At 43.3% G+C, this 8,146-nt stretch overlaps 1 protein-coding gene across 3 annotated transcripts in view; it reads left to right on the plus strand.

The window, feature by feature from the left end:
* Positions 1-4,923, plus strand: part of mtss1 (MTSS I-BAR domain containing 1) — a 94,019-nt gene extending 89,096 nt beyond the window's left edge. For all 3 annotated transcript variants that reach the window (XM_078247641.1, XM_078247643.1, XM_078247644.1), the window contains one exon: positions 1-4,923. This exon is cut by the window's left edge and continues 2,033 nt beyond it. The gene's annotated coding sequence lies outside the window, so the exon portion shown is untranslated.
* The last annotated feature ends 3,223 nt before the right edge of the window (positions 4,924-8,146 follow it).

An 8,146-nucleotide genomic window follows, 5' to 3' on the forward strand; every position in this document is an offset into this window, starting at 1 on the left:
TAGAGGCAACATTTGTTGTTTTAGGAGAAGCAGATCAGGAACTATGGATGGCAGTACTGCTGGGAGCATAGCGGGCTCTGAGAAGCAGAAGTGGATCCCAGCTGCTGGTGGCCTAGGTCTGTGATGGTCTGAAGGCTTGACGTTATCAGCACGACACAACGCCATGTTGGAAGAGCTAATTGAGCCCCCTGCTACCACAGAAAAGAAACGTTCAAACATCAATTCATGTTATCGTAATAACTGATTACACAATATACAATAATAATACAATAACTGTGGTTTTAAACAAACAGTTATTTTGAAAAGGAGCCTTTAAAGCCTAACTCTCACCAAAATGCAACCTAGGGTCTTCTTGTGAATGTACCTGAGTCAAACTGTAGTTTAAAAGCATATTTAGGACGGAAACGCCACTTTTAAGATGGACCGTATTCTGGTTTTTGGTCAAATGGCCTTTTGAATGGGAGAGCTAGGGACGCTACGATGCTAGCCTCAAAATATCTGTTTTTAAACCACTAAGAAGGCTCGACACAACATGAGACTTTGCTCCAAGTATCACCAGGGACTCTACACCTTAACCACAGCACTGACAACATTGGTTGTGTTCACAGAGTTTACTAAAAGAGGTTTTGAGCAACTCACGTTAGCACTTGGTGTTTATGCTAGCCGGCATTTTCCCAGTCAAAAAATAGGCGATCTCTGAATGTGAATGAACGGACTCCACAGGAGGAAATGTCATCTTATACGAGGCTCCTTTTACAACTACAAGGTCAATATTGTGTTTCATTTACGACAAAACGATGAATAATCCGTATTTATATGGAACTAAGCTTTAGGATCTTTCCTCTCCTCCCTCGACTATTTCTGACTGGCTCGATAGACGGAGACCGGAAGAACAAGAGCTACGGTTAGTCGTTAAAACCTCTTTATAGTAAACTCTGTGAACACAACCAATGTTGTCAGTGCTGTGGTTAAGGTGTAGAGCCCCTGGTGATACTTGGAGCAAAGTCTCATGTTGTGTCGAGCCTTCTTAGTGGTTTAAAAACAGATATTTTGAGGCTAGCATCGTAGCGTCCCTAGCTCTCCCATTCAAAAGGCCATTTGACCCAAAAACCAGAATACGGTCCATCTTAAAAGTGGCGTTTCCGTCCTAAATATGCTTTTAAACTACAGTCTGACTCAGGTACATTCACAAAAAGATCCTAGGTTGCATTTTGGTGAGAGTTAGGCTTTAACTGTGGTTATAAGGAATGGTGACCAAACTATATAGAGCAACTGTTTCTGACCACATACATATTTTTGGCATTTGGCATCCGCCATATGCACCGGTACAAAGACATTAAGTTGCCAATAAATAACAAGAAATATGAGTACAGAATTGTCTCATGTTTAATTAATTTAGAAACCGTGTTCCCATTACAACGTTTGTCCATCAGAGAGACAAATACATTTTTATTTTTGCACTGTAAAATGTCCAGGTGAGAACATTTCTTGGTCACAATCCTTCAATAACCAAATGTAAGGGCTCCATATCTGAGTAGTCACGTTGTGTTTATAATAAAAAAAATAATATTTGACGAGTCGGGGGCCCTAAATAACACTGAATGTTTTTAGGGCTGCAACTAATACTGATTATTTTGTCTTTAAATGGCTAGAAAACTGTGAAAGAACGCCCTTTGCATGTTAACGTTTAAGCTGGAAAGTTTATTTTATTTCTGTCAGTTGACTAATTGTTTCAGCTCTAATTAATTATTCTACCGGTTTAAAATGACATTTTCACACACGACGTAACATCAGTTTTGAGATTTTCTGTCGGTAGACGGAGTCGTCGGTCCCTCCTCCAACATGGCGTGTTTTCATCTCAACTATTAGAAAACAGACCTCGACTTTAAAGGTGCTCTGAGCGATGTTGGGTGACGTCACTTATTGTTGACGTTCAACGTATTGTCAAAACGAGGCTAGCTCGCCCCTCCCTCATCCCGTCCCCTCCCCCTCCCTTCTGCGCACTAACCCCCCAAAATCCTTCTTGTTGGTTATTGGCTGGAAGACTGTTTGTTATGTTTGGTGGTGCAGGTTGGCGCAGTTTATTTTTGTTGGCGTTTGTGGAGCCTGGGCTGTCTACAGAGACCACGTCTTTTTACAGTGTGTTCAGGGGACAGGCAGCTAGCAGATAGTGAGGAGATGTTTGCTGTATGTGACAAATAATTATTAAATAATAAATAAATAATCGCTTAGAGCACCTTTAAATGGTCTCTTGATTGACTCCAAAGGCAAAAATCTGTGCATTTTACTGTCTAAAACGTTCACATTAAGATACAGGATCTGATATGTTTAATAAAGACACTGCTGGAATATGATTTTGTTTGAGTGTTTTTAAATGACATTATGTAAGGTCAGCATTTGAACTGGAAAACCTGCGTACAGCCAATCAGAGTACAGGACTGTGAGGAGTTTGTTTACAACAACTTCTAACTGTAAATGAAACTATATTTATCTACAGAGAGTTTGGTTGGGCTCCAATAGCTGGTTCTATTAGGGATCCTGTTCCAAGATGGTACAATATGTAGGTCTGTTCATTTGTTAACCTGTAATCCTCTTAAATCTTATGTTCTTCTGTGTGTGTGTGTGTGTGTGTGTGTGTGTGTGTGTGTGTGTGGCTGAGTACAGACCTAAGTCACTGCTCACATTTGGTCTGATTCAGCGGATGTACGTTGCTGGGATAAAGCCAGACATCCGGCACGTCTCCCAAGCACCAGACGCCCCGCCCGTTTAGCTATCTTTTTGCAAGGGCAGCATCGCTGCATCTGGGGCTTGCTGCGCCCAGGACGGTTGTGATTGGTGTAAAGAAATACAAACAAGCCAGAGCGGGTTTTTTCTCCTTAAAGCTACGTTGTGTTATAGCTGTTACACACCAACCAGACCCCAAAAAGAACCATTTGGCTCTCACCAGTCCCCTGCATGTTGCACCATTTCTCCTTTAGCCAGTTCAACCTATTCAGTACGTCTTTTTTTCAGCAATGGGACTTTGCGGGGGCTTCCAGCTGATAGCTTAGCGTCACATAGCCTTCTTCTGATCGTAACAGCACTCACGGGTAACTGTAAGTCTGATCATTGGTTGAGCCTTTGCCATTTTGGCTATTCTTCGATCCAGTTGAATGGTAGTTGACCGTTTTGTCCCACGTCGTTCAGGCTTTGGATGCCATTTCAAGGCATTTGAAATCATTTGGGCTGAGCAGCCTATCATGTTCTGCACTTCTTTGTATGTTTCCCCCTCTCCAATCAACCTTTTAATCAAAGTCTGCTGTTCCTCAGAGCAATGTCTGGACTGACCCATGTTGCTGAGTATTACAGTGTGAAATGTACTATAACCAGCATGCACAACATTTACTTCCTTCCTTAAATATGGGCCATAACTGACACCTGTTTCTCACCTCACTAACTGAACACAGCACTGCTATTATTTTGAACATGCCCCCTTCAATGACAGATTCACTTACACAGAATGAGCAGCATGCACGTCATGACTGTTGGCTCTGGTGGTTTTCTATGACTCTACAACACTTACTAGTACATTATTTGCCATGTGGAAATATCACTTCTACCAAAACATTTGATTTATGAGGTTAGTGGTGTTGGACTGCTATTATTTTGAACACAACTTTGTATGTCTCACTTTGTCTGATCAACGGTCCAAATCCAAAGATATTCAGTTTACAGTCAGATGACTAACACAAGCATTTTCATTTGACAAGCTAGAAACAGTCATTTTTGACATTTTTTGCTTAAAAAGACGATTATTGGCTTATGAATTATGAAAAATGATAGATAATTTTTCTGTTGCTCATCTAATCTTATAGTTCCAGCTCTACGTTCCACACGCATGTCTTTTCAAGGCGGTCTGTATTACATTCGGTTATATTTTAGGCTCAGGACCACAGTGTTTCTCTGGTTACAGCCCTCCTGGGAAGCTCCCTGGCAGAGACCGGATGCATTCTGGGAAATGCAGTCCAGTCTCTGGTCAGCTCTACTGGGGCACGTTCAATCTCAAAACAGTGTGCAAGGCTTTGAGTTTTGTTTTTTCTCCCGTTTGGTGGGCGTGTCTCTCTCTTATTGGCTGTCACAGGTGATAGCCAATCAGCAGAGACGTGTCTGTAAACTCGTGATAAAAAGGAAGTGCGCTTTCACACACAACAGGGGGTTCAAACACACCCCAGTTTCCCGTTATGTCGGGGCTGGACGTGGCCCTGGTCTGTTCTCAAATATATTTTATTTATATTATTTTTTGGGCCCACTAGGTGAGAAAGAGGAGAGAGAGAGAGGGGGGGAAGACAGGCAGGAAATCATCACAGGTCGGACTCGAACCCTGGACCTCTGCGTCGAGGCATAAACCTCTCAGTATATGTGCGCCTGCTCTAACCACTGAGCCAACCCGGCCACGTCTGTTCTCAAACTTTTCTGTGTATTAAGAGATTTACTGCAGCTGCAGTCTGAGAGCTACTGGGATGGATGGATGGACCCAATAAGGGGTGTGTGTGTGTGTGTGTGTGTGTGTGTGTGGGTGTGTGTGTGTGTGTGTGTGTGTGTGTGTTAGTGCTTCTATACCTGGCAGAGATCTAAATCTATATATAAAACTGTATGTATACATATCCTGATTGTATTTTTTCTTGATTTATTGATCAGACGATGTGATGCGTTGGTCGTCATTCGTCATATTTTTGTAGGAAAGCTTTAAAGGAGGAATCCCAGTGAACTGCCGACGTTTGAGGATCTGAAACCTGATTGGATGTCTGACTGTCGAGAAGCGAACAAAAGGACTAAACAGACGTATGGACGACATGAACCAACAGAATGTAGAAATGTTTTCTTCATCTTTTGACGTTCACTGTGGGATCAGTAATAATAATAATAATAATAATTGATTCATCAGTTCTGGTGTTCTGCTGTCTTGTATTTGCTGGAACAGTTAACATTTAGTGTTTACTGGGAGGAAGAGTTGTTCTTTTTGGACAATGATGTTTTCCTGCCAGAGCAACATGAAGCACATTATTCTGCCCTTGCTTTAAAGTGCCCATATTATGAAAAAAATCTCTTTTTCTGGGATTTGGGGAGTTATTTTGTGTCTCTGGTGCTTCCACACGCACACACACTTTGAAATAATCCATCCATGCTGTTCTGAGTGAGATACGGTTTCTGAATGTGTCCTGTCTTCAGTCTCTGGGTGAGCTGGTCAACATCTGCTCCTCCTTTTCTGCCCTCACAGCATTCCTCCGCCATCTCTCTCTATAAGGCCTCCTGCACACTGGCTGCGTGGCGTGTCCGTTTTTTATTTGGGCTCCCATGGTAACAGGTTGGAGCGTGCACACGGCCTGCGTGACATCTCAGGCGAGGTTCGAGCTGCACCGAAAATGCGTGCATGCTAGAAATAGGACCAACACTATTTTTCATGCGACACGCAAGCGTGTTGGAAGTGTTTCCAGACAACATAGACTAGGAAAAGATGTTTATATGTCATTTAGACACAAATACATTTAATAAATGACATGTTGATGTTTGAAAGTCTTGAGGTTTTGACATAAATGCAGATATAAATGTCATTTAAAAAAAAATAATGATAGATTTTCTAATATTGCACCCGTCAATACAGAAGGAAATATTCTGGAGCTTATTTTGCCGTCAATACTCCCGACGTCTTTGCTGTAATCAGATCAGTATATATTTATGTTTATGGGAAACATACATGTGTCCAGACAAGGCTAGCAGCAGCAGCAGCAGCGTCAGACACCTTTCTGGTGTGCAAAGACAGAAAACGCCACGCAGCTGACACGCCTAAAGCCCCAGACACACCAACCAGACGGCCGACCGTCAGCAGTAAAGCCAGCGTGACTGATCAGTCTCCTCGAGTTGGTCCAGAAAGTTCCTCAGAACACCAAAGAGACGAGACGTAATACGTCTCCATAACAGCAGGAGGTGCTAATCTGGATTGTCGCCCAAAAATGAAAACCGGCAGCTGATTGGACGAACGCGTCACGTGCGTCTGGCTGCTCCCGTATTTTTTACCGGGGCATAATGGCGTCTCGTTCAGAATACGATCTCATATTGTCCTAAAATAGTTCACCGTAACGTGTTTCTGAAAACGTGAAGAGAGAAACAGGCCGTGCAGCTGCTGAATCTGTCTTCATTTCAGATCAACAAAGGTCAGTTTAACAGATTTTCGAGAGGTGTTCGTCACGCTCATCCTGCTCGTCATTTCCAGGGTTAGCTCTCCACCAATCAGATTGGTCATTGAGTCCGACTGCTCGCCCTCCGACCCAGCAAGTCAGGTCGGCCAAAATGAAGGACGACGGCCCCTCGGACGGACGACGGCACGGAACACAACGAATAGACTCGAGTCACCGACCTCCCAGACTGTCAGACGGCCGATTATCGGGTTGGTGTGTAGCTGCCTTAAGGCCCTGACACACCAACCCGACAACCCGGCCGTTGGACAGTCTGACCTGACGTGCTCAGTGCTGTTATGGAGACGTATTACGTCTCGTCTCCTCGGTGTTCTGAGGAACTTCTTGGACCGACTCGGGGAGACTGATCAGTCCGACTGGCTTTACTGCCGACGGTCGGCCGTCTGGTTGGTCTGTAACGGCATTAACTGCCTCACACTCAGGCAACCCTGCCCTCTTCCAGGTGTCAATCAGACTCCCTCCCACCCACAACTGCAGCAGGCAGCTGACCCTAAAAGGCATGAGTCTGAAGCGGCCCAGCAGACGTCCAAACTCCCCTCCCCTGACAGTGGATGGTAGTAATTAGTGTCAGCTAGCCTAATTAATGTCATATCTCCCGGACAAGGTGGAGTCCTGAGGAAACCACAGTCTGTTAGCAGGACACTTGAGCCGAGGAAGCTGCAGTTAATAAAGACTCTGCTGTGATAAAAGAAACTAGGGTAACACTTTATTTGAAGGTATCGACATAATCGTGACACGACACTGTCATAACTATGACAAGACGCTGTCATAAACGTTTGTGACTTCTGTCATTAAAGGTCCAATATGTAATACTGACAGCTAGTGTTTAAAATAGTCACTGCAGTACAAATTCCAAACACTGGAGAGAGTCATCTCTCTTTTTGCGAGTAACCAACTTGAGTACTCTAGCTATATAAATCAACGTGAGTACACGAATGTTTAAATGACATAAAATGTCCGTCCCTTGTAGCCGGAGGCTAATGCTAAGCTACCTGTTCAGAGGGAAATTAGCCAACTCTGCGTCCTTTTGGGCTCTAAGCTGTCTCCATCGTTCAAATACATCTCCAATATTTACGCGGGGTTTGTTACGTCTCTGGTCACGCAGCTGTTAGAAACATGCTGGTTTTTTTATGTCATGTAGAATCTGTCTCCGTTGATCCCGTTCGTTTGTTTGCTGCTTTCATGGCTGTAACGTTCCAGCTGTAGCGCGCTGGGTTTACGTGTTTACAGGTATATCTGGAAACCCGGCCTGGCTGTCAAACTGGGCAGTTGATACCAACACACACACGCACACACACACACACACACACACACACACACACACACACACACACACACAGAGGACAAAACACACATAGACATTACGTCACGGAACGGAAATTTCAAAAGGAGAAAATGCTGGCATTAGCATTGTTGTCAGAAAAGATAGTATTTCAACTTAGCACGTTTCCTTAACATCTGATGACATATTGGGGTCATTTTTGGATTTATTACTGTAAATATATTACATATTGGACCTTTAAGTGTCAGTTTAAGTGTCAGTTTTTGTCATGACAAGGTGACATTGTTTGGGATGTCTTGATTATGACAACTTGACATTAATCAAAGTGACATTACCAGAAGTTTATGTCAACTTGTCATGACCAAGACAACTTCTGGTCATGTCACTTTGATTAATGTCAACTTGTCATAATCAAGACATCCCAAACAATGTCAACTTGTCATGACAAAAACCAAATGACAGGAGAGACTTCGTTGCAGATGTGCAAAGATTTATTGTACATATACATAATATGAATGTATAGTCTTTGGAGATTAGACTCCATTGTTATAAAATCCTTTTTAAAGGGGTAGAGAAGCCAGACATATCCCCCCGATGGAGCCTAGACACTGGTGATGGTCTGAAGGAGCCC

Source organism: Sander vitreus, chromosome 4 (assembly GCF_031162955.1).
Source record: "Sander vitreus isolate 19-12246 chromosome 4, sanVit1, whole genome shotgun sequence".
NCBI classification, from domain to species: Eukaryota; Metazoa; Chordata; class Actinopteri; order Perciformes; family Percidae; genus Sander; species Sander vitreus.